Source organism: Mustela lutreola, chromosome 6 (genome assembly GCF_030435805.1).
Source record: "Mustela lutreola isolate mMusLut2 chromosome 6, mMusLut2.pri, whole genome shotgun sequence".
NCBI classification, from domain to species: domain Eukaryota; kingdom Metazoa; phylum Chordata; class Mammalia; order Carnivora; family Mustelidae; genus Mustela; species Mustela lutreola.
The window spans coordinates 69,604,500-69,631,407 of record NC_081295.1 but is presented as its reverse complement, the minus strand read 5'-3'; the positions used below and the strand labels follow the sequence as shown (position 1 = coordinate 69,631,407).

The 26,908-nt window shown below is 38.3% G+C and overlaps 1 long non-coding RNA gene across 1 annotated transcript; it reads right to left on the bottom strand.

The window, feature by feature from the left end:
- Window positions 1–6,850: 6,850 nt before the first annotated feature.
- Window positions 6,851–26,614, bottom strand: LOC131833796 (uncharacterized). The gene is made up of 4 exons (XR_009354635.1): window positions 26,367–26,614; window positions 17,441–17,509; window positions 15,450–15,518; window positions 6,851–9,819 (listed from the first exon to the last, which is right to left on the bottom strand). It is a non-coding gene; the product is annotated as an uncharacterized LOC131833796 (long non-coding RNA).
- Between the last annotated feature and the right edge of the window lie 294 nt (window positions 26,615–26,908).

Below are 26,908 nucleotides of genomic sequence, written 5' to 3'. Positions count from 1 at the left end.
GCCATGTGGCATAATTTCATTATTCCCTTCTTGCTTTTTCATCTCTATAATTGTGAATTTTATTTGTAAGTTACTTTTTTTTTTTGCACAGAGATTGTTTACCTTATTATATTTATAATCTTGAGCTATATTTTCATGCCCAGCATTAACTAAACAGAAGGGAGACCAAGAGAAGTGTCACTTTGGTGAACATTATACCGAGAAGTGTTACATTTGACAGTTAGACCATATTTATTAAAAGATGCACATGATCTCATTCAGTAATTTCACTTATAAAAACTGTCAACAAATCTTTACAATAGAAAAGACCAGAAAACAACCTAAAAGGCTGGTTGAACAAATTATGGAATTTATTTAAACAAACAATGGGATGGAATGCTATTCCAATACTGTGAAGAAAGAAGTAGACCTATTTAGTGAAAGTATGTCTATTGTTAAACAGAGAAGTAGGTAAAATAGCACACTATTGTATTTCAGGGGCCAGATGATCAATTGCCTTAGGCCATACAGTCCCTATTGCAACTACTTAGCTCTGCCATTACATCAAGGAAGTAGTCATAGATAATATGTAAAAGAAATTAGAGTGGCTGTGTTCAAATAAAACTTTATTTACAAAAAAAAAAAAAAACCAAGCAAATATGGAGGGCTAGATTTGGCTACAATAAATTTTATCAAGAAACAAACCATGAATGGGCTATCCTTTGTCAACCCCTGATTTATATAATATAGCTGGGGTGGGGAGAGGTAGGAATTAATGGTAGAGAGAGGGAGATACATTTTTAGCTTTGTGACCTTGGGCATTGTCTAAAATTTTAAAAAGTCACTGTGTCTATTCATTAATTTTTCAAAACTTAATTAATCAAGGAGATCCTATACTTTCTGAGGGGCAATACCATTGTTCAATACCAATGTTCAAATGATTCTCTGATACAAAGACCAGTTGATCCAGGGGACAAAGGTTTTGCTAGTGATGAAAAATCCTGTGACATTAAAAAAAAAAAAGTCGGCTTAAAAAAAGTAAACTATTTCTCTTAGGAGATAAATGAAATGTGGCATTATTACAACTAATGAAATGTTAGTTTAAATTCCACTGGGTTTTTGTTTTTGTTTTTGTTTTTTTAGATATTTTCTCCACTTGTAAGATTTAGTTTAAAAATGCGTGCAGTGAAAACTGCACACACAAATGGAAAACCGTTTCCAGTTAACATGGTGGAACCATTAATACCTTGAACATAAAAGAACTCCACCAATTCATGTTCCTCTGCACCATCATAGCCTGGAAATTAGATAAGATCACCTGAATTTAGACTCCACCATGAGGAGACAAATGGAGGATGGTTACACCCCTGAACTGAATTTAACTCGGAATGTCCTCATTGCTTCTGAATTTCTCTGAAGGTAACTAAATTGTTTTCTATTATCAGGTCAAATGGGCGTACAGCATAGAAATGCAAATTTCAGTCAGAAAAATTGAAGTTACTTTTTCTTGTGTAGATGTTGTGTGATACTGTACCTTCCTTTTGTATAATCATTATCCTATTAAAAAGAAATACATAAGTATGAAATCATTTTGACGGAAGGACACCAGTTATTTGGCAAACACGGAATTATCCTTGTCTTGAAACTGCTACTTTACAACTTTATATAGTCACTGTTTTTTTTAACAGTGAGCTTGTTTTATTTTTTAAAAACCTGAAAATGTAGACAATAATGTTAGTTGCATTTAAAAACTTTTAAAAAATTGTGCATAAATAATGAATCTTGGAACATTGAAAAAATTAAATTAAATTTAAAAAATACTTATTTAGAATTTCCAAGATACAGAAAGATTGCAAGAGTAGTATAAAGAACTCTTGTATAACCTTCACCCAGCTTTACCAATTGTTAATTTCCTCATTTTTTCCCCTGAACTTTGAGAGTACATGCTAAACATCACACCCATTTCCCCCTGAAACTTAAATGTGTATTTCCTAAGATCAAGGACATTAAACTAATACAGTGGTAGCTGGAGGGCTTAATGTTGGGAAATCACATTATTTAATTTATAGGTCTAATTCAAGTTTTCTCATATTTTCTGTGATATCCTATAGATATCCCTATAGAACAATCCCAAACAGAATTGTTCATTGCATTGTTTTCTGTCCACTTTGGTTTCTTATAATGTACAACTGTTCCCCAGCCTTTATCAAATAATGTTGACATTTCTGATGAGTCCATGTCATTTCTTTTGTAGACTGTCCCTCAAATTGGGTTTTCTGACATTTCCTCGTAATCAGATGTTTTTACATTTTTGGCAGGAACACAATATCGGTCATGGTGTGTTCTCAGCTTCGTATCAGGAAGTACATGATGTTCAAGTATGCCATGGTTACGTATGCCAGGTTGGATCAGTTGGTTAGTTTGGTGTTCACCTGGCTTACCTTCTGTAAAGATAGTATTTTCCCATTTATAATTTGTAAGTTATCTGTGTGGGATACTTGAGACCCTAAAAACTCCCTGGTTTTCATTAAATCACCCACTGTCTTCAGTATGCATGAATAATTCTTCCAAGATTTAATTTATTTATTGACAGCACAACAAGGGGAGGGGCAGGGAGAGGGAGAAGCAGACTCCCCACTGAACAGGGAGCCCCATGCAGGGCTTGATCCCAGGACCCCTGAATCATGAGCTGAGCCAAAGGCAGATGCTTAACTGACTGAACCACCCAAGTGCCCCTACCTACATTAATAAATCTTGCTGATTAAATTTTTATGATAGGGACGCCTGGGTGGCTCAGTTGGTTGGGCAGCTGCCTTCGGCTCAGGTCATGATCCCAGCGTCCTTGGATCGAGTCCCGCATCGGGCTCCTTGCTCCGCAGGGAGCCTGCTTCTCCCTCTGACTCTGCCTTCCATTCTGTCTGCCTGTGCTCGCTCTCGCTCGCTCTCTCTCTGACAAAAAAAAAAAAAAAAAAAAAAAAAAAAAAAATAAATTTTTATGATAACTGTGATAGTTGCAAAAAGGTGATTTTTTAAAACTGCCATTACTCTTCCTACATTTATTAGAATTTTACTGTAAGAAAAAGTTTTCCGTTATGCGTTTATTTGTTCATTATTTGTTATTTGTATAAACTCACTAATGCTTTTTGTTCCAATGAATTAAAATACACTATAATTGTTACTTATTTTGGTACTCAGATTGCCCCAGATTTTGCCTATGGGAGCTCTTCTAAGTACACTCGAGTCTTCTGACATATCCTCGTCATTTTTAGGACACTTTCTTACTTTCTGATATAAAAAAATGTTTAGGCTCATCTTATACTTTCTCTGTACTAACTCTAAAATCAACCATCTTATACTTTCTCTGTACTAACTCTAAAATCAACCATTTCTCCAAGGAGCCCTGATTCCATTTAGCAGGCTCTGGTGCTATAATTACTTCTGGAATCTATGTCCCTTTAGTCAACAAAAGTACAATCTCTATCTACATCTTCCTGTCTAGGATCTCTCTATTTGTGTCTCTACTCATATTTACAACTATGTGTACAAAAAACCATGAGTCCATTGCCTAGATATACTGAGTCTACTCATTCACCTACTGAAAGATAGCATGGTTGCTTTTCAGCTTGGGCAATTATGAATAAAACTGCTATAACCTCTGTATCTAGGTTTTTGTGTGGGCCTGAGTTTTCAGTTCCTTTGGGTAAATACCAAAGAGCATTATTGTTGGATCATACGGTAAGACTATGTTTAGTTTTTTTTTTTAAGACTGTATTTATTTATTTATTTGAGAGAGATAGAGCATGAAAGTGGGAAGCAGAGGGAGAGGGAGAAGCAGACTCCCCATCGAATGGGGAGCTCAACACAGGGCTTGATCCCAGGATCCTGAGATCATGACCTGAGTCTGACACTGACACTTAACTCACTGAGCCACCCAGGCGCCCATCTTTAGTTTTGTAAGAAACTGCCAAACTGTCTTCCAAAGTGGCTCTACCATTTTGCATTCCCACAACAAAAAGGAAAGTTCCTGTTGCTCCCCATCCTTACTAGCATTTGGTGTTGTCCACTGTTCTGGATTTTGGCCATTTCAATAGGTGTGTAGTGGTATCTCACTATTATTTCAATTTGTATTTCTCAGATTATATATGATGTGGAGAACCTTCACATGCTTATGCTATGTTCTTTGGTGTAATGTCTGGTAAGGTCTTCAACCCATGTTTTTATCAGATTGTTTTCTTATTGTTGAGTTTTAAGGGTTCTTTGTATGTTTTGAATAAGTGTCCTTTACCAGATGTATCTTTTGCAAATATTTTCCCCTAGTCTGTGGCCTGTTTTCTAATTCTCTTGGTGCTGTCTTTTGTAGAGCAATAGTGAAGTCCAGCTTATTAATCAATTCTTTTATGGATTGTGACTTTGGTGTTGTATCTAAGTCATCACCAAATTCAAGATCATCTAAATTTTCTCCTATGTTATCTTCAAAGAGTTTTATAGTTTTACATTTTTAGGTAAATGATCTATTTTGAGTTAGTCTTTTGCAAAGAGATAAGGTCTGTGTAGATTCATTTTTTGCATGTGGATGTCCACTTGTTCCAGGACTATTTATTGAAAAGACTATCTTTGCCCATTGTATTGCCTTTTCTCCTTTTTCAAAAGTCAGCTGAATATATTTATGTGGTTCTATTTCTGGGCTCTTTGTTCTGTTTTATTGATCCATTCTTTCACCAATACCACTCTGTCTTAATTACTTCAGCTTTATAATAAGTCTTGAAGTTAGATAGCAACAAACCTCCAACTTTGTTCTTCTCTTTCAATATCATACTGGCTATTCTGAGTCTTTTGCTTCTCTATAAACTTAGAATCAGTTTGTTGATATCCATAAGAGATTTTCTGAGATTTTTGACTGAGATTGCACTGAATCTATAGAACAAGTAGAAGAACTAGTATCCTAATAGTATTGAATCCTCCTATTCATGAACATGGAATATCTCTCCTTTATTTAATTCTTTGTTTTGTCCCCCACTTTTATAGTTTTCCTTATTTAGATTTGTACATATTTTGTTAGATTTATACTTAAGTATGTCATTTTGGGGGTTGCTAATGTAAGTGGTATTGTGTTTCTAATTTCAAGTTCCACTTGTTCTTTGGAGGCATAAAGAAAAGTGATTGAGGGCAACCCCTTTGAGTCCCCTCCCTCCTTGGGAGCTTTGTACTATCACTTTGCTATTGCTCAATAAACCTTGCTTTTCTGCCCACCACTCTTTCTGGTCTACCTCTTCATTCTTTGAAGTGGTGTGACCAAGAACTGCAGGCACCAATGGGGAAAAAAGTCCTGCAACATTTATGGTGGCTTGTCTGGGATATCCACCATCATTAAGGACAACTAATCAATAAAGGTCATCAAACTCCAAATGGTGGTAATTCATATTGAGGCTCATGTGGAAGTCAAACCAGATATGTACAGGGGACCACTTGTTGGATCTGGATGAGAGGAATGCTGACCTCTGACCAGCAGGAAGTAGCTACTATTGATTGTCGCCCTTCTTCCTTAAGAGCAGTTAGGGTTACTTCTTCAGAATGGCGAATGATGAAGGAAACTTGGAAGGGAGTCAGGCAGGGACAAGAGGCCACCCCCTGCCCTAAGAGGAAACCACCCTCAAAGGGATTTTACACCACCCTGGAGGAAGCCCTCCGCCCGTTCCCATATGATAGACCAGGTGACAAAAATCTGATTGGATGACAGGCTCAAGGAGAGTTAATCAGTTTAAAAGAGTCTGCCAACAAGCCAATAAAAACCACTAGACGTAGAAAACTCTAGCGGCAACTCTTTCTGGTCCCTTCCCTCCTTGGAATCTTTGTCTATCACTTTGTTTATTGCTCAATAAGCTTTGCTTTGCTGCCCCTGCCCTCCAAAAGTGATTGACTTTTGCAAATTAATCTTGTCTCTTGCAACTTTACTGTAATCACTTATTAGTTCCCAAGAGTTGTTTTGTTAATTCTCTTGGATGTTCTACGTAGCCAATCAAAGCATCTGGGAACCAACACAGTTTTATTTCTTCCTTCCCAATTTGTATACACTTGATTTCTTTTTCCTGCCTTATTACATTAGGTAGAACTTCCAGTGTGCTGTTGGAAAAGAAAGGGGAGAGGGGACATTGTTGCCTTGTACTTGACCTTAGTGGGGAAGTTTTGAGTTTCTCACCATTATGTATGATGTTAGTGGTAGCTTTTCTGTAGATATTCTTTACCAAGTTTAGGAGGTTCTTCTTTGTTTCTAGTTTACTGAGAGTTATTCATCATAAATTGGATTTTGTCAAATGCTTTTTTCCCAGTCTCTTCCAGTTCTTTTTTCTATTAATATCTATTTATTGACATGATTATTAATATTTCCTTTTTTAGCCTTTTGGTGTGATGGATTACATTAATTGTTTTCCAAATGTTTAACTAGCCTTGCATACCTGGGATAAATCCCACTTGGTCATAGAGTATAATTATTTTCATACATTATTGGATTCAATTTGCTAATATTTTGTTGGGGGTGTTTGAATCTATGTGAATATGAGATATTGGTCTTTACCTTTCTTTTCTTATAATGTCTTTATCTAGTTTTGGTATTAGGGTAATGTTATTCTCATGAAATGAGTTTGGAAGTATGTTAAGTGCTTCTATAGAGATTCTCTATTACTTATAATAGAATTGGTATAACCCTTCTTTAAGTAGAATTTACCAGTGAGCTATCTAGGCCTGGTGCTTGATGTTTTAAAGGGTCATTAACTATTGATTCAATTTTTAAAATAGATATCATCTAGTCAGATCATCCATTTCTTCTTGTGTGGGTTTTAGCAGATTTTGTCTTTCAAAGAATTGGTCTGTTTCATCTACGTATCAAATTTGTGGGCTACCACAGTTTATTAAACCAATCTCCTATGTAAGAGCTCTTAGATTTTTCCAATATTTTGTAGTTATAAATATACACCAATGAATAATCTTATGCACATGCAATTTTGTTGGAAGTAGATCCTTTGGGAAAATTCCTGGAGGTGGGCAGACATATATTTGGTAGTTTTATTTTCTAAAACCAAATGTACTATATTGATACAACTTTGATTTCTAAATTGGTATATTCAAAATCTACATTTAATGAGATATAGTTCTCCCCCACCAAAATGGAAATAATTTATGCTTTCTGAATCATGAAAGTAACACTTGCTCATTGTAACACTATATAAATTGTATAACTATAACTATATAGTTATTTTTTTACTTTTGGACAAAAGAACTATGTCATCTCACATTATGTAATTGTCTTTTCTTTTTATTCTGCTAACGTAGAAATACATGATCAACTAATTTTTGACAAGTGCTTTCTATGTGAGTTATAATAATACAATAGAATTATTTGCCTTTAAACAGAGGAACCACATGTTACTGCTATTTTTAGTTGTATGTATTTTGGTAGACAGGTACGTTAAAGGGAGATTTTTGTCAGTTCCAGTGCTACTGAATCAAGGTTTACAATTAGTTTCATTTGCAGAAAGAGAACTTTCTAATCCACGTGAGGTCAGCTAAGGTCTTGGGAGTAGACTTGGAAAGAAAGAAAATTCTAAATGTTGTCTTATTTTTCAGAATGAGTTAAAATTCTGGAAGTTTATTTTCTCAATGCATTTGTTTCTTTTTTTTTTTCCTATTCTTTCCTTTTTTTTTTTTTTTTTAAACTTTCAGAATTTGTAGTGCCATGGTTGGAATTAAGGGAGTTCATGGTCTATTCTTCTAGAAAGTCTGAGAAAGAAATGAGTTTTCTGGACCAGCAGAAGTGGATGGGTGGGATGAATGGAAGAAAGAAGTATACCTACTGCTATGTCCAAGATTGATCTTCAGCCACCAGTTTAGCTGGAGTTTGGTATAAGAATGTCTTGGAGTGTTTGGTCATTTTAGAATAAGTAAATGGAATTTCTAGGAGTCTGTATTTGTGCCTGCAGATTGGGTTGATCTCAAGGCTATAAATCCCATCTGGTTTTTGGCACTTGAGTTTATTTCCAAATTACATTTGGGTTCTTTGAAAATCCTCTTGCCCTGGGGACATCTCTTCCTTCCTCCACCTCCATCCCCACCCCTGCCTCACCACTATCCCACCACCACAACTTGTCATCTGTTTACTTTGGGAGGGCTGAGCATGGGAATGGAAACAGAACATAAACTGAAACAGTTTGGAAAACACAAACAAGACTGTTGGAAGAAACGACTTCCTTTTTACACAGCACCCTTGGCAGACCACAATCACTGCCTCAATCAGTGGACTCACGCTTGAACAAACTTCCAGACAGGAACAAACCTCAGTCTTCCAGTGACAGTGAATTCGTACGACTGTGCCTCCCAGATCCACCGTATAAAGGCAGCTGGATGATGACTAATAAGGCAGGACCAAGACTTAGAGCTACGCTCCTTCAATTCTCCTACAATATTATGTTTGTCCATGGATAAATTAAAGATGTGTGGATCTAGAAGACACCTGGAGAGGTTATTTAGTTCCTCTTTTAAGGCATACTCAATTAAAGAATAATGTTCTATGTCTCCAAGGGATGAGCAAAGATATAAAAAAGTTCTTACGTTTCTCGAAACTAAGAACATTTGCCTAATGATTACAAGTGTCTTGTCTATTTAATGTGGTGCTTAGGAGGTTTGTTAGTCTCCTAAGGAAATAAAAAGCATTCATTTTGAACTAACCAAGCAATTGCTTCTGCTTCACTTGGGTTTAGGCATAGCCTCAGTGACTCAGATCTGTGGATTGTGTCAGGTTGTTCTTTGCGCTGGGATTTGCAGGTTTGACTCCTCTATTTCCTGCCAGAAGGAGTTAGTCACATGAATAGCATCCCCCATCATGGTTAGTGGTTGCCCTGATCTTTAAATTTGGCCTGCTTTTATTACAATCCCAATCCATTGGGTAAGTCCAAGAATACTTTTATAAGTTATGGCCACATAAGGAATTTAAGGGGAGAGAAGAAGACCCAATGGCATAGTTTATCCTGTTGCTCTGGGATATTGGAAAGGGGAAGAAACAAAAAACAAAAAATGGAAATGGATTGACCACAGTGGCTCAGATCAACTGGCCTTGGCGGTAGTTTCATGAGTTTCTGCCAGATTTCTGTGGATCTCATCTCAGAAAATAAGCTACAGAGATTTCATCAAGAATCCCCTCAGATTCCAAACTCCGCCTCTTATGGCAGTTAAGCAAATTTTTTCAAAATTTAAAAAAAGAAATTTAAAATCAAATTTTAATGGATTACTTTGATACTAAATACCTTCCTCTCTTGACTGTTCTTCTGAATCTGGAACCAACTACCTTTTCCTATTCAAGATCTTCTCATTAAATCTATTAATTCAACCAACATTTATTGAGTTCCTATGTTCCAGGCACTGTTCCCGGGGCTTTATATAATCAATGAACAAACTTGACAAAGACCCTTGGCCTTGAGAAACTTATATTCTAGCAAAGAAGACAAGAAATAATAGATACAACAGATAAGAAAATTAAACTGTATGTGTGAAAAAGTGATATGTGCTAGAAAAGAAAAAACAGAAAAAGTAAATCAGAGGAAAAAGCATCAAGAAAATAGGTTGTGGTGGCAGGTTGCTAGAAACATAAAATAGGGTGGTCAGGGTACCCTTCCTTGAGAAGCTGAGATATAATCAGACTTGAATGAGATAAGGTGTTAACCAGGCAGATTCATGGGGGAAGTTACAAAGGCACATGACTGGTGTGCTCGAGGAGCTGTAGGAATCCAGTGTGGCTGTTAGTAAAACTTTCTTGTCCTCCACAACCTCTCTTCACCATTTCTTGGGATTCACCTTACCAAAAAAAAAAAAAGAAGAAGAAAGAAGATAAAGGAAATTATTTTTAAAGTTGCAACCAACTAAAAAAAGTGATCGAGTTTTTTTTTTTTTCTTTTTTTTGTGTTTACCAGGTACTCTAAGTCACATTGTTCCAGGGTAAAATCTCCTTATAGGCAGAGACAATAATGAATAGGGTGTATCAAGTTCTAGTTTGCAATAACAAGTCTGTTAGCAATCACCCCAAGCATAACTCTGCATTTTATACTCTATTCCTATTATGGTATCAGGATGAGCCTTAAGAAATTGCCGTTCAATTTAAAAAACTGCTAAACATTGACAATTTCACATCGTTTAACCCCTTCCCTGCTTTGGTGACACTGAAATAAGATGGAATGTTTTGATTTTCAGAGATGTGCTTTGGCTTTGCCATATTTTGATATAGTCTTTTGTCCTGAGCTATAATTGTTTGCTTCGTGAAGCACTTTCTAATTCATAAAAAAGCACCACACACTTTCACCTGTCTTGCTATTTGATTCCACAATCTTTTGACACAGTTGTGATTGTTCCCCATTCACATATAACAAACCTGGTAAGAATGGAGTTGAAATTACTTACTCAAGACCTCAAATTTACTAGAATGCTAATCCAGGATTGGACTCCATGTTTTTTTTTGTTTTGTTTTTGTTTTTGTTTTTGCTCCAAGTTCACTGCTTATTCCATTTTTACCATAATTAAAATCTATTACTATTAATTAATCATGATATTGAAGGATACAAGAATCTCAAAACTCAGGTCTTGCCTTCCAGCTGATAATCTAGCTGAGGCAGGGTTTTCTAAGGTAACATCTGTGGAATCCTACTCAGGTATGATGTCTCACTGTATGTGTTAACATGGCTGGATCTATTCTGGATGTTTCTGTGTAGGTGTTTTTGGATAACATTTGCATTACGTAGGTGGACTTTGAGAAAAGCACATTGCCCTCTGTAATGTGGGTGGGCCTCACCCAATCAGTTGAAGGCTTGACAGAAACAGAAACTTCTCCAAGCAAGAGGGAATTCTCCAAAAGACTGTCTTCAGACTTCATCTACAACATTAGTTCTTTGCAAACTTGCTCCTCCCTGGGTTTCCAGAAACACTCTGCAGATTTTGGATTCTCTAGCTTCCTTAACTGCATGAGCCAGTTTTTCTTTTTCTTTTCTTTTCTTTTTTTTTTTTTTTTTTAAGACAGAGAGAGAGCTTGGGGAGGGGAGGAAAGGGAAGAGGAAAGGGACTGGGGGCAGAGGGGGAGGGAGAGAGAGAATCTTAAGTAGCCTCCCCACCCGGTAGCAAGGCCAGGGCTCAATCGCATGACCCCGAATTATGACCTAAGCTGAAATCAAGAGTCAGACACTTAACCGGCTCAGCCACCCAGGTGCCCCATGTGAGCCAGTTTCTTAAAATAAATCTTATTATATATATATAATATATAATGTGTGGGTATATATGTGTGTGTGTATTCGTGTGTGTGTATTGGTATGTGTATCTTATTAATTCTATATCTCTGGAGAAACCTGATTTAAAGGTTTAATCTATTACCAGATGGTCTATATGTTTGGGAAGCATTAAACACGATCATGTCCTTTGGAAGTCTATACGTGCTCATTAATAGATCAAAGGCTCCAAGGATTTATTTTTTCAGTAAAAGAGAAAACAACAACAACAGAAACAAAACTTTGTAACTAAAACAAAAGGTGGCCAGCAACCTGTGCGTAAAGTGCTAGCGTTCTGAAGAATATCCTTAGTAAATGTGGAGCAATGGAGCCAATTTGTAAAACAAGTTGTACACGGGAGGGCCTGCCAAGTGCTTTGGAGAAAGGACAGGGAACAGGAAGAACAGCTCGCCAATTAAAAGGCGGGGCCCCTGTAGCATACGGCCCGAACTCTGTGCGGTTCATTTTTGTTGCTAAAACTGGGCAGTTTAATACCTGCTGTAAAGATGAAGTGAGCTAACACATGAAACATGCTTAGAAAAGAGAAAACTGCCGTTACTATACTCTGTTACTTGTTCTGAAAATTACCCTGGGACTATAGACCCCCATGTGAAAGAACTTAGTCCAGTCTTAAATATTAGCTTGCAGGAAAATAACACATTTTTTTTTTTTGAAAATATACAACTCAGCACATTTTAAAATGTAATTCTTTGAACCATTATGGAGGGTGCTATTACAAGACATATTAGTGATTCAATAACATGACTGACTGGAGTCTGGGTGAAAGGCTGGCTGATGGATCTTTGTTCTCTTCCGAACTTCTGTTGGCATCATTGCTCTTAAAAGTAACTTGAGCCCCAGCATTCATGATATCACAATTATTTACTTATATGCTTGTGAGCAAGTTGTGAGTAGAAATCTTATCTCGTGCATCTTTGTACCAGCAACTGATACAGGATCAGGCTGTCTGATTAAGGGGCTTGTTACATGCTAAGCAAAACTGTCAGCCCCCATTTATACTTGTTAGGAAAGCGTTAACCACTTTGGCTGTACTAAGCTATGCTTAAGAGAAACCTTACACATAAAGATGCAATAATGTGATTTGTCCTCCCTATAGTTAAATCCCAGTGAGAACAAATTCTGCTCAGCTTTAGTCTTCCTTCTTTTCTTTAGCTTCCCAGATACCCTGCAGAGTGCCTGTTGTTGACAAGGCATATAGCAAACTAAAAAATATCTAACTCATAACTCACTATGCTCTAATTCATTGTGCAGAGAAGTCACCATCTGCTGACTGACAGGGAAAAAACTTGAACCCAAGCCTTATCCTGTTTAAAGCTTTGTGTGACCTTATAATGTAAAAGCAATCTTTTGGGGTGGTGTTGGGATACTCTAGGATGAAAATATTTCATTCTCTTTTCCTCTCTTGGATGATGTCCAGGTTTAAACAAAAGAAAGGTGGACTTGGTGGCCTTGTGGTCTTATGGGGGGGGAGAACCCTGGCTTCCCATCGTCCTTGAGTGTGCTCTGGCTGACATCTTCTGCGCTGAGACGTACCTTCCTCTCTGCCTTGCCGTGGAATTGCCCTACTGGTCCCCAGTGTTGAACTCTAGCAGTGCTGAGCTCGAGGTCCTTCCATTTGGCTTAGACACTTCAGCCTCTGAGTCTCTTACCACATCTTCTCCATCTAGTTGGCCTGGAAATCCAATCCCACCCCCTAATGTGGGATTTCCTTTCCCACACAAGCTGACTCTAAACCAGGATCCATGCCACAGGGAAACTGAGCGGCTCAGGAAAGTGAGCTTCAGGAACTTCCTTTCCTCCCTGTCTCGGTGACTGTACCCTGTTGCCTTATGTGGGCAGCTTCCTCCCTGGGGCCACAGTACCTGGCCACCTGCCCTGTACCTTTGAAAGCTATTTCATCATGAACCTAACACATTTGGTCAGTAGACCAGCGATGTAAAAACTGATATGTACATCTGACTGTCACCACTTTCTGTTTTCTCCTTCTTTCCACAGTCTGATGAGATCAATAAAGAGCAACCTTCCCTCCTTCTTTTGGATCCCCTGCACTGAAAACTCTGTGTCTTGGCAGTCAGGTCAGTTCCTGAGTGTGTTGAAGGGGAGATCAAGGAATGTAGGTGCTCATTTCCCCAAATAATAATCTGTGGTGAAAGACCCTGGTCTCTGGGAAAAGTCCTATTTTTGAACATCAGAACCTCAGTGTTTCATTTGATATTTGTGAATGAATGAAAAAAACATAATTGATTTCCCTCACTTTACTCTCTTCCATCTTTGGGCAAGTCAGGATGAATACTTGTGCTCAAAACAGGCAAAAGAGAAAAACCACATTAATGGTTTTCAAAAAAATTTTTTTTAGGATTGAAGATGCTTCTTGTATCGAGGGAGTAGTTATTGGTTACTTTAAAGATGGATTGGTTGATTTGATAGAGAGAGACAGAGGAGTTGGAGGAGGGGCAGAGGGAGCAAATCTTCAAGCAGATTCCCCGCTGAGCACAGAGCGGGCCCTGGGACTCCATCTCAGGACCCATGATATCACGCCCTAAGCCGAAACCAAGAGTCAAGCTCGCTCAACCCACTGAGCCACCGAGGTTTCCCAGTTATTAGTTACTTTAAAATCATACGCATTGCACTTCGGGACATATAAGATAACTGAAAATGAGGCAGGTAAGGTATAATTTTAGTATTATTACTTTAGCGCCTAGCTCCTTTCTAGGAAGACTAAATTTATCACCCTTTTTCAAAGTGTTTTTGAAATAATTAGAGATTCACAGGAAGTTGAAAAATTAGAACAATGAGTCCAGTATATCCTTCACCCAGCTTTCCCCAGTGCTAACATCTCACATGACTGTAGTAAAATATCAAAATCAGGAAATGTCATTGTGTAATACTGTTAACTAGTCTATCGGCCATATAGATCTCACAACTTTTTACATGAATTTACACAATACTACTTATTTCTACTTACACCATCTCACTTCTCTTCACACTCCTGAGAGTAGGTACAGGTGTAGCAAGTGAAATTCAGAGAATTTAGAGTACTGTTTTCTTCTAGTATGATGTCCCCCTCTGAAAAGTATGCCGCGAAGTGTTTTCCTTTTAAAATCTGAACTGTTCCTACCAAAGATTTGTTAAATTCATCCTAAATCTATGGGCTTTATTTTGAATTGTATTTTGGGGGGGATCTCTAGAGATGATTGTTGCCTGAGATCTCTAGGTAAAACTTGGAGGGCAAGATGCTGATAATGGGGAAGGATCCATCAAAGGAGAGCCTGGGGCCAGGCAGAGAAAATGCACTTCCATTCCCAGATCACTGCGGGAAAGCTGTGTTCATCAGGGATGTCTAAGACAACCATGAAATGTGGCCACCTTAGAATGGCAGGTGACTTTGATTTTGAGAAGCAACACCAAATGAAGAAGAGAAACATTAAAACCTAAAATTATAGTCATCTTTTTACTTCAAAATAAGAATAGCTTAGATAATATGCAAGCGTAAGTTTGGAAACCTTAAAATAGCAAGGAAGAAAGTGGAAGAATTAGACTCTCTTACATTTCAAAAAGCAATTAGGGAAAAACAGCACAGTGTACCATAAGGCTAGAAACCAGTTGTCTGGAGGTTTTAGTGGTGCCAATGGGTAGAAAAAGTTTCCATATAATTTCAATAACCAAGTAGAGTCAGAGTGACTCAAGACATGTCTGGAGTTTAGACTTATTTGATGGAAACTTTGTAGGCTGAGTTTTCCTCTTTTCCTACTGTGACTTTACAAGCCAAAGCCCACATACTTGGAAACAGTAACTAGGCAATTAGTAAATGGCTGCTGAGTGATGGCGTCAATAGTTGGAAAAAGGCTTGAATTTGGATTCATGACAGTTATCAAGGTAAGATTTCTTACTCTTATGTTATAGATAGCTTTGTATTCTAACAGGACACATGACTATCGGAGTAGAAGTTTGCTGGGTAAATGTCAAATTAAAATTCATGTTAATCAGTCAAGTGTGTTATATAAAAGTATAGAGAATTTTTTTTTTTTTTTTAGGTTTTAAAAAAAGTTTTCTTAAAAAGTACTTGCCCTGGGAGGCTCCATGTGTCCTCAGAAGCCACTGCTATGTTCTTTCTGAAAGGGCATCCAGAAAGCTCCCAACACAGAGGGAACTTACCTTCAAAGAGTTCTCATCCCAGCACCAGGAGCTCTGGGTTGGCCAGCTCATTCTCATCAGAAGCCAAAGCTGGGGGACAAAGACAGGCCGGGAGCAAAACTGAAAGGATCCTTGTCACTTTCATACTCTGTTTATGATCTATGACAATATTCCATATTTATTTACCTGGTGGAAACAATATTCTCTTGCCTGCAGAATTTCACGACTACTTCCAACACACACACACACGCACACACACACACACACACACACACACACACACCGGCTTTGGTGGGTAAATATTTTGATAAAGTGTTTGGGATGGAGCATGAAACCCCCCCGGGGGAGACTTCACTAACACTATTGATCTGTTTTTTGACTGTGGTGGTGATGGCTATAGTCTGTGGAGGGCGTTCCTCGTCACCCGCTCGGGTTTCTTTCTGATAATCAAGAATTCAAGCCAAAGGCTGGAGTTGAATGTTAAGACAACAGAAGTTTTTGACTGGCAGGTAAGGAAAGGGAATGTGGGAACAAAGAGTGAAGACTAACTTCCCTTGAGCTTTTCTTGGCAATACATGATGTAATTTATTTTCTTCATTTCCCTTAGAAATCACCAGTAAAATTGGTATTACTTATGAATGCATTGTAGTGTTGGGTTTATTTTGAGGATGTAGCAAAAAACTGAGTTTGGTTTCAGAGTAGACACAGGATGAGAATGGGAGCCATCACAGAATTTCAGGCACATCTGGTTATTTCGACTTTCAGGCAGTGATTCAGCTCATCTTAATTGGAAATGCTATTATGATTATCAGGTTATCTGGTGTTAATACTTTTCCTCCAAATATAGCCTCATGAAGGAAAAAGATGACTGCTTTCATAGTCCAGAAAACATTTCCTTTCATATATGCTTACAATTGTATCTTTATGCCACTAACAAAAATTTAAACACATGACTCTTGATGGAGAAATAAGACCCATTTTGCAAATGGTTTGTTTGGACTAACCAATCAATGGGGGAATTTCTGATGTAGAAAAATTAATAAATAAATATCTGCACTGAATTTAAAATATTATCTTAAAAATGAAAAAAAATCACTTCTTAATCTTGTTACAAAGCTGTAAATGCTCTTATAACAAAGATATACAGATAGGAAAAAGAAATAACACTCAAAATAGGAACAAGCAGAGCAGATCATGGCTGACATCTGGATACATATCCTTCTAAGTGCTACTTGTATAAGGTCATATTCTGTACATTGACTATTTGCTGTTTCCTGCAGATGATAGTACTGTGCTAAATGCTCTACGTACAGTATTTCATTAAACCTCTTTATATACCAGGAGATCAATGCTATCTCATTTTTGTGAATATACTTGGCTGTTTAAAGAAATAGAAGTGCTATAAAAACACTCTATTTATGGCATGTGATGCGTTAAATTGGTAAGCTCCACTGTTACTTCAGTCCAGACACTGGCCTAAGTTGAAAAATTCTACCAGGAGATTTCAGAAATATAGAGAAATCCAGACCAAAACTAAACCTTCTAATTTAGAGAAGAAAGAATTCAGGAATATCCAATGTACAGAGTTCACTCTCTATTGATTCAAATATAATAGAAAGTATCCTCATACTTGACTTATTTTCAAATATAGAAGTGCTAGAATCACTAAAGACAGAGCTGAGTTGTCTTCAGTAAAATATTCAAGGCGGCGGTATTTGAACAGAAACATAATTTTGGTCATGTACTTGCCAAAGCAATTAGCATTACTTTAATTAATACAATTATTGATTGTAGTTATGGTTAAAATCATTAGTGTAGAAGACAACATAATGAAATGAGACTATCTTATACTACAGAAAGTATACAATACTTCCCAGCTTTAACAAGCTAGGTATTATTTTATCTATATTTATTTTATATTTAAATTTTTTAACAGACATACTGTAAATTTGGGAAATGTGAAAGCTTTTTTCCAAATGAAATTAAGACAAAATCTATGAAATATGAGTCACCTGTCAGACTTCCAAGAAACCAATACTCCTGAGTTTCCTTCACACATGGTGATTCATTCTTCCAGGATCCTCCAGAAGGTGGGTGGCAAAGGAGAAATTAAGAGCAAGCATAAGAATTAAATGATAGAAAGTGTCTTCTTTTACACATGATGTTTCTCATCTGAATGCATATTCCTGTATCTTAACCCATTTTTGGGAACTACTTGATATTTTGTTATCTCACTTCTACTCTATGATCTATGGTGATTCACCTGGAGTTGGGAGTTATTATTAGGAACCACTGGGATCACGGGAGGGCTGAATAATGAAACTTTTTATGTAGCTGGAGGTTTACATTTAAGAAGCACTATTTAAAACAATGTAACTGTGCTTGAAAGACCACTTTATAAAATATATTACAGCTCTTCCTGCCCCTTTAAGTTCTATACAGAACCAGATATTGTCCTACAGACTCTTATTATCCTGAACAGCAATAACTCTGCCCTTCGGCCAACCTTTCTTTTCTTTTTTTTTTTTTTTTTTTTTTTTTGTTTTTGCTTGTTTGTTTTTGTTTTAATATAGTTTAATAGTTTAATATTTGTTTTAAATATAGTTTAAATATAGGTTGTGCTTACTTTTCAATGTGTTTTCCACTGCTGCTCCTTACCTACCCCCTGTCCACCATGTTCTGTCTTTTGGTTTCAGGTGATTGGTTGTCACTTCTTTCTCTGAAGATATGTGACTGCTTAGACCAGCACTGCCTGCCACTTTTCTCGTTCACATTACAGAGATTGTGTTATGGGCGGAATTATGTTGCCCCCCAAATTTATATGTTGAAGTTCTAACCCCCAGTACTTCAGAATGTGACTCTACTTGGAAATAGAGCCTTTGCAAGTGTGATCAAGTTAAGATGAGGTCATTAGGGTAGGCTTAATCCAAACAACTATAGTCCTTAGAAGAAGAGAAAATATGGACATAGAAACATACAGAGGAAAGAGGATGTGAAGACACAGGGAGGATGTATAAGCCAAGAAGAGAGTCTGAAACAGATCCCTCCCTCAGAGCCCCCAGAAGTAGCCAATCCTGCCAACACCTTATCTAGAATTTCTAATCTCTAAAACTGTGAGAAAATAAATTTCTATTGTTAAAGCTCCCCACTCTGTGGTACTTTGTTATGGCTACCCCAGCAAACTAATGCAAGTTGACTTGAAAATCATGTAACCAAATTAATGAATACCATGAAAACTAACTATAAATAGACTTTGAGAGTCCAAAAACATATTTTGTATGAGCAGTTTTTTGTGAGCTTTATAGTATGAATATTGGCTATCCAACCCGAGTTATTTTACACTGCCTTCCTAGATGCTACTGTTCATTCATCCAATTATCTATTCAGTTAATGAATATTTGTTGAGTTGTATTGAAATTTGGGAATATAGTACCAGACATTATGCCAGACATGGTACATTGAAGTGTTGGTACAGCTCCCAGGGAACTTACAGTCTCAGAGAGGGAAGCAGTTACAATAAAGTACAACAGGTACATAGGATGTTGGTGAGGTTCAAAGGAAGGAGTGATTTATTTCACCTGGAATCTCTGTATAGAGATGGTGATTCTTGAGCACACAGAAGGGAAGAATGGGCACTATACTTGCGGCATGCTGTGGACAGAATCATGTCTCCCCAAAATCAGATATTATAGTCCTTAACCCCACGAGATGGTATTTGGAGTTGGGGCCTTTGGAAGATACTAGATTTAGATGAGGTCTTGAGGGTGGGACGTTTATGATGGGATTTGTGCCTTTATAAGAAGAGATTCTAGAGAGCTTGCTTATCTCTCTCTCTACTGTGAGAGGATTCAGTGAGAAGACAACACTCTATAAGCCATAAAAAGAGTCCTCACCAGAAACTGGCCATGCTAACACCTTGATCTTCAACTTCTAGCCTCCAGAATGTGGAAATATTAATATCTATTGTTTAAACCACTCACTCTAGGGTGTTTTGTTATGGCAACCCAAACTAAGGGCATGAAGCATAGGGCATAAGCAAAGACTCAAAAGGAACTCATGGCTAGAGGGCTTAACTAGTCATTCATTTTTTTCACTTGCTTGTTCATTCATTGATTCATTCATTCACCTATTCATTTGTTTATTTGTTCTATAAATATTTAATTGGGTGCCAACCATGTATTAGGAGCTCTACTAAGCCTTGGAAGTACAGTGGTGAACAAGTTAAGTTTTTGATCTAATGAAAAGTTAGATAATAAACTGATGAGCAAATAAACAAGATACTCTCAGATTGTGAAAGTGTTATTAAGAAAAGAAACAATTTTGGGCACCTGGGTGGCTCAGTGGGTTAAAGCCTCTGCCTTTGGCTCAGGTCATGATCCCAGGGTCCTGGGATCGAGCTCCGTGTTGGGCTCTCTGCTCAGCAGGGAGCCCGCTTCCCCTCCTCTCTCTTTGCCTGCCACTCTGCCTACTTGTGATCTCTGTCTGTCAAATAAATAAATAAAATCTTAAAAAAAAAAAAAGAAAAGAAAAGTAACAACAATGAGATGAGGAGGGATGCCTGGATGGCTCAGTCAGGGTTAAGCGTCTGGCTTCGGCTCAGGTCAGGATCCCAAGGTCCTGGGGTTAAGTCTCACATTGGGCTCCTTGCTTGGTGGGGAGCCTGCTTCTCCCTCTGCCTGCCACTCCCCCTGCTTGTGCTCACTTTCTCTCTCTGACAAATAAATAAATATAAAATCTTAAAAAGAAGGAGGAGGAGGAAGTGGAGGAGGAGGTGAAGAGGGAGAAGAAGAAGAGGAAGAAGAGGAGGGGGAAGAATGAGATAAAGAGTAACCAGGTACTGCTATATGAAAAAGTAACAGTTAGCTAAGTTCTGAAAAATGAGAGACTGGGAAACAGTGATTCAGGTAGATGGGCCTGTATGTTCCAAGACAGAAAAGAGCTCCATGTATTTCAGGAGAAGACCTAGCGTGCCTGGAACACAGTCTACGAGGGAGAGATGTAAGGAAAATTGGAGACTTATAGAGTAGCCCAGTCATGGAAGGTTTTGTGTGCCAGGTCAAGATTTGTCCAAAGATGGTCTGTGGACAACAAGGAAACGTTGATGACATCAGGCCAGAAATACCACGATAAAAGTTTTTGCTCACTTTGACAGCAATGTTAAAGATGTGTTTGTTGAACTACCAGATAAATTCTGGTTCCCATCCATATTTTGGAAATATTTACACCAAAATAGTATTTGTTGTTCACCTGAAATTCGAATTTAACTGGCCATTCTATATTTTTATTTGCTAAATTTGACAACCCTAGCTGGAAAACACAAGGTCAGGAATAAATGGCTCTTATGAGTGCTCAAAGAGAGATGACAAAGGCCCAGAAAGGCAAAAAAAAAAAGGAAAGAAAAAGTGGAGGGCGGAGTAGAGGAGAAAGGAGGTGGACGTGAGTGAATTTGGTGGTTAATGATTCTGGTGGGATGTAGGAAACCAAGATTTGAGGTAAAGGGAGGAGTTGAGAGTGACTAAGTTTTATGGCTCGGGTGGATGACATTGTCTGTCTCTTAGAGATAAAAAACAGAGACGATTTGGGGAGAGGAAGGAGTTAAGTTTTGGAAGTACTGAATTTAATATGCCAGTGGCCCCTTCAGGTGAAAATAAACAGGAAGTAATTGGACATACAGATCTGAAAGTCAGGGAGATTCTAGTTGGAGAATTCTGGGTCCCTGATTTGTGAGTCATCAGTACACAGGGGTCAGTTAGGTTTGTGAAAATGATCACATTAGAGTGAGAAGAGTCAGGACAAACCTTATGATAATTCTTTTATCTAAAGGACAAGAAATGGGAAGAGGGGAAAAAAGAGAGAGAAGCAAGAGAATGTGATGACACTGATGAAAAGGAAAGTTTAGATAAGAAAAGAGTGGCTTTCCCCTTTTAGGTAATGAGAAGGAACTGCTAACCAGAAAACACCCTTGCTAAGTCACACCTAATATGCTGGATAAAATATGACAAACAGGCTTTAAATGTGTAGCTAAATTTGCAAAAAATAAGAGATACCCCCAGGGCCCATACACCAAAGAATAACTCAACACTGGGGTAGAGAGCAAGTAAACTGGGTCCGTAGCGGTCTCGGGGGAGGTTACGAGCTTTGGGGCCAGTATCTTCATTTCCATGAAGGAGCAGGAGATGATACTTTATAATTAAGAAAAAATTAGAAATAATTTACATATTCATGAAGAGGCAACAGCATGAATAAATTGCGAATGTACATACGGTAGCACAGTACTAAAATGCAATTACAACCAACTATGAATACATGTATCACTGCGGATACGTTTCCAAAGCAGAATGGTTCTACAGCATTGCCTTTAAAGGAAATTTTAAGAATACAAAAGATTAAATAGTGTTAATTAATGCATGTATCAATAATAAAATGCGCACCCTCGATAGGATATAGTCATGTTAGTGGTTGCCTTCAATGAGGAAGAGAAAGAGAAGGGGTCAAGGAGAAGCGTGGGTGAGCCCCGTAGTATTGATAATGCTGTATTCCTTCAGTAAAAGAGAAAAATAAGGTTCAATGTTAAGATTTGATGTTAAAATGTTAAGATTTGTCAAACCTAGGTAAGTAGTATATAGGGACTTGTAGTTTGCTTGAAGTAATAGAATATTTAATGAATGAAAGGAGAATTTGACATCTTATCGATAAACTCTCGAAACCAGAGGGAATTCAAGACTGCAGGACATAGTGTGTTCATGGGTACACACGTGAGTGTGCATGTGTAGGCAGGCATGCCTGGGTGTGTGTGTGTTTGTGTGTTTGTTTATGTTGGAAGAGACCGAGGGTGTTTTTATAAGTTGCGTAGAAGGTCCCAGGGCAGTTTCACACATATGAGTGGGCAAATGAATGCCTAAGTGAAAGATGGCCTTAGTTTTCTCTGTCAACTGCAGAGAGAAAAGAGCCGGAGGGCTTGACCTGTGGAATTTAAGAATCAGTTCTGTGGTCACCCATACCTGTCAAAAGGGCTAAGATAAAAAACACAAGAAACAATAAGTGTTGATGAGGATATGGAGAAAAAGGAACGCTCATGTGCTGTCACCAGGAATGCAAACCAGGACAGTCCTTGTGACAAAGAGCATGGGGGTTCCTCAAAAAATCAAAAATAGAACTACCTTATGATCTAGTAATTGCCCTACTGCTTATTTACCCCAAAATATAAATACATTAATTCAGAGGGATACACGCACCTCTCTGTTTATTGTCGTATTATTTACAATAGCCAAACTATGGATATATAGATATAGATAGATACAGATATACATATAGATATAGATATATAGGTAAATAGATATTATTCAGCCATAAAAAATAATATCTTGCCATTTGCAATAACACAGATAGAGCAAGAGAGTATAATGCTAGGAAATATAAGTCAGAGAAAGACAAACACCATATGATCTCACTCTTATGTGGAATTTAAGAAATGAAACAAGCAAAGGGGAAAAAAGAGAAAGACAAACCAAAAAATAGACTTTTAAATATAGAGAGTAAACTGATGGTTATGAGAAGAAAGGTGAGTATGGTGATAGATGAAATAGGGGATGGGGATTAAAGAGTATACTTACTAAGATTTAAAAAAAAAAAAAAAAAGAAAGAAAAGAAAAAAAAAACCCATTCTGTGAGGTATGCAGGGCGAAGAGGACCAGAAGTGAGCAAACCCGTACATACTCTATCCATCCATCCGTGCATGCACAGGTAAAATGATTAGGTGATTTTGAGTTCTAGGAGGTGAATTCACCAGATGGTTGAATTCAAGATACATGAAATATTATGGTTGTGCGTGTGTCTAGATATTTGTTTGTTTATCTAACTACCTATGTCTGTTAACATATCGCACACGTCTTCACATTTTCGCTTGGTTTCAAAGCCCGTTACAGGATTACAGAGGGCAGGACACAGGATGGAGTGGGGAAATAGTTGGAAGGTGTGTTCATGATCTGCCCCCGTTACCACAAATAAATCCCTTAGCCTTTCTAAGCCTGGATACCTTCTCATCAATAAGATGAGATATGTCACAGGGTTTTGGAAAAATAAAGCCTTAAATAGTCCAATTTTGATTTATTAAGGAAAAAAATGGACTCTGCCCCAGAAAAGAAGAAGTTAAAATTAATGAATGACAGATGAAACCAGGGCTAAATCAGGGGCAGGGAGCATGTTACTATCTAAAATCATTCTAGGGGCACCTGGGTGGCTCAGTGGGTTAAGCCTCTGCCTTTGGTTCAGGTCATGATCTCAGGGTCCTGGGATCGAGCCTCGCATCAGGGTCTCTGCTCATCAGGGAACCTGCTTCCCCCTCTCTCTCCCCCTCTCTCTGCCTGCCTCTCTGCCTGCCTCTCTGTCTACTTGTGATCTTTCTCTCTGTCAAATAAATAAATAAAATCTTTAAAAAAAAGATGATCTAATAAAATCATTCTAGTTATTTTAGGTATTATGTAGCTTTTTGTGCACAAATTTCCATTTTCATTGTTTTTACTTTTCCAATACCAATTAAATGGTGCTTTCTGCTTGATTGGAAAAAATGAGCATTTACTATGCTGTATATGTGGGAGAGGATGGGGAAGTTCTTCGTTTGATCAAGGACATTCCCTGATGGACAACATTGCTCTGTGGTTAGACACACATACTCTAGAACTAATCCCAAGAAGTTACTTAACCTCCATGTAAAAAATGAGGCTAAAGTTGCTATTTGCCTTCATACAGGATGAAGCACTTAGAGTGGCTGGTGCCTAGTAAGTGCTATGTAATATTGGATTAATAAGTAAGTTCTGCTCCTCTGACACAGCAGCTTTTACCAGCTGCTGCAGAGGAGCCCCTTACACCCAAGGCTGGCTTTTGCTCTGTTTTCTTGACAACTTTGCACATCATCACAACGCCCTCTCCAAAGGCCCTGGGACTCTCCAATGTTCTGGGATACCAATTTGACTCGGCTGCTGTCTCATTTTACATGTTTGGGATGGGGCAACAGAACGACAATCATTTACATTATCTTAGTGAAGTCTAAGAGCCCCAGGGGAGGGGCCTCCTGGCTGAATAGTAAAACTCTCTCTTCCCTCTTCTGGCATTATCCTTGGAGCCTGGTGATTTGGTGTGCTAAGGGCTTTAGGGGAACAGTGGGTTCCAGAAAATGTTGCTGGATACCATCTTTCTGGAGGACAGTGTCTTGGAAACCTTAACAAACATGCTGGTTCAGCTCTGGTGATTGATTTGGAGATAACGGTGGGCAAGTACTCAAAAATGTACGAATGATGTCGTGTATATGAGGGAGTGTATGTTTTAACTCAAACAGAAGAAGCTTGGGAGAATCTGCACTGAAGTATTAATGGTAATTACCTCTGCACAGAGATATTTGAGTTGTTTTGATTTACTCATTTTCTTTTTGTTTGTTGTGAATAGCATGTTTGAGAACAAAAAAGGAGGAAAAGTATTTTGAAGAGGCATTTCACCAGTTTGCCTAGTTTTGTCATCAAGTTATTTGGAAAAATGAGTTTCCATGCTTTCCAAGAGGGCTCTCAGGAAGGGGAAACTTTCTGCCCCCTTCCTGCGTTCTGTGGCAGGGTCTAAGAAATAAGCTGACAGAAGATAGATCAACAGGAGAACAGCATACAAATCTTACTTAATATTTTTATCTGTACACGTGAGTCTTTAAAAATGAAAATGGTGTCCAAAAGAAACCATTAGGTCCCGAAGCTTAGATTATTTTTTTAAACAATGAATGATAAATTGTGGGGATGTGAGAAGACCAAGGAGTTTGGGCTCAGGGCAGTAAACTGTGAGGCAGTGATGAGAAAATATATGGAAGAAACTAATGGAAGATAAGAATTATTTTAGTCAGTTGGCTTGTACATTCATCGCTGGTGATAAGAATGTTCTCTTCCTGGTGCAGGGAAGACATCCTTCTCATGGCAAATTTTATGATATGCTTTCAGGTAGAAAGGGGGAGGGGGGGAGCTTCCTGCACCTCCTGTGTGTCAAGTGCCTTCAGCTCAGTCCATATGCCAAAGCAGCATAGCTCAGGGTGGCGTGTTCTGACCCCTTTACGGCCATTGCTGGTCTTAGGAATGTTATGTTTTTGTCCTGATTCCGCTGTGAGGGCCACAGGACTGTGGGTTGAGTGAAGGCTGACGGTGTACACAGGAGCACAGAAAAGTGGTACAATGGATGTTGACTTCTTCCCTCCTCCCCACATTAGTCTCAATGGGGACAGAGAAATCTCTATTGCCCAAGGTCAAAAGTACTTTACTATCTAAGGTCTCCGAGGGAAAAAGGAGAGAATAATTCTTATCTTGACCTAGTAATCAATGGTGAGCTCTCTAAACCACAATGGCTCCTTTTTGTTAAACTAATTCTCTTGGTGGAAAGAATATCTTTGAACTACTCCCAACAGACAGGTCTCTCTCGTCCCTGTCTCTCTCTCTCTCTCTCTCTCAGTGATGAGGAGGGGAGGTTGAAGCTTTTGGCTAACAACTCCTAGGGGTGTTGCCAACAGTTCTCCTAAGGCTGTTCTCAGGCTTTTCTGATGGATTTCCAAGGCCCACAAGTCTGAAAAGGTAGAAATAGAAAAAGAGCAATAAAGCATTAGATTCTCCCCTCTGTGCTTATGTGGCCAGTCTTGACCTCTTCTTCCAGGCTGAGGCTGTTGCACGGCTGGGGGTGAACAAGCCAGAATAAGAAATATCACACCTAACGCCCACTATTGTGTCCTGCTCCTTTTCGTTTCCAGTGGCCAGAGATTCCCGTCCCGCTAACTCACTTCCTACTTGGGATTATCCTTTGACACTTTTGATTAAATGTAGGCACTTAGGGACCCATCCCAGGTAGAAGGAACTGGGTAGAAGAAGTGTTTCAGTGCAGCCTGAAGGAACAGGGTTCCGAGCCTGAGTCACCACTTACCAGCCAATTGTTTAAGCAGAAGGTACGAGCTTCAGCCTTTGTCTTTGTAAAGCAGGAATACAAATCGTACCCATTCGAGCGGATCCTGTGCCGATTAAATTGCATTGTGTTCTCAGTCCACCTAAAATTGTTGGGAGGCAATAATGAAGCAAAACCATTAATCTGGGATCAAAGAATTACAATTCAGGGTCATAGTGTCCCAATTAGGGAGTGAAAGTCAAGCAAAAGCAAAAAAGGAAAGACTCCTATACATTGTTTACAAGGAAGTTTGATTGGGTTGGCGACAAAACTCATCTGAGCTAAACATAAGTGGTTGCTAAGGCTATCACTAAGCAAAAGTCCCTTCCTGTAGCGACCTGCAGGTGTTCAAGCGGAGTCCTTGGAGTATTTGTGGTTTGGCCCGGGTGAAAAGTTCATGGTTCCATCTGGTGAAGACGTGCTCACAGCCCACTTTTTTTTTTTTTTTTTTTAAAGATTATTTATTTATTTATTTGACAGACAGAGATCACAAGTAGGCAGAGAGGCAGGCAGAGAGAGAGGAG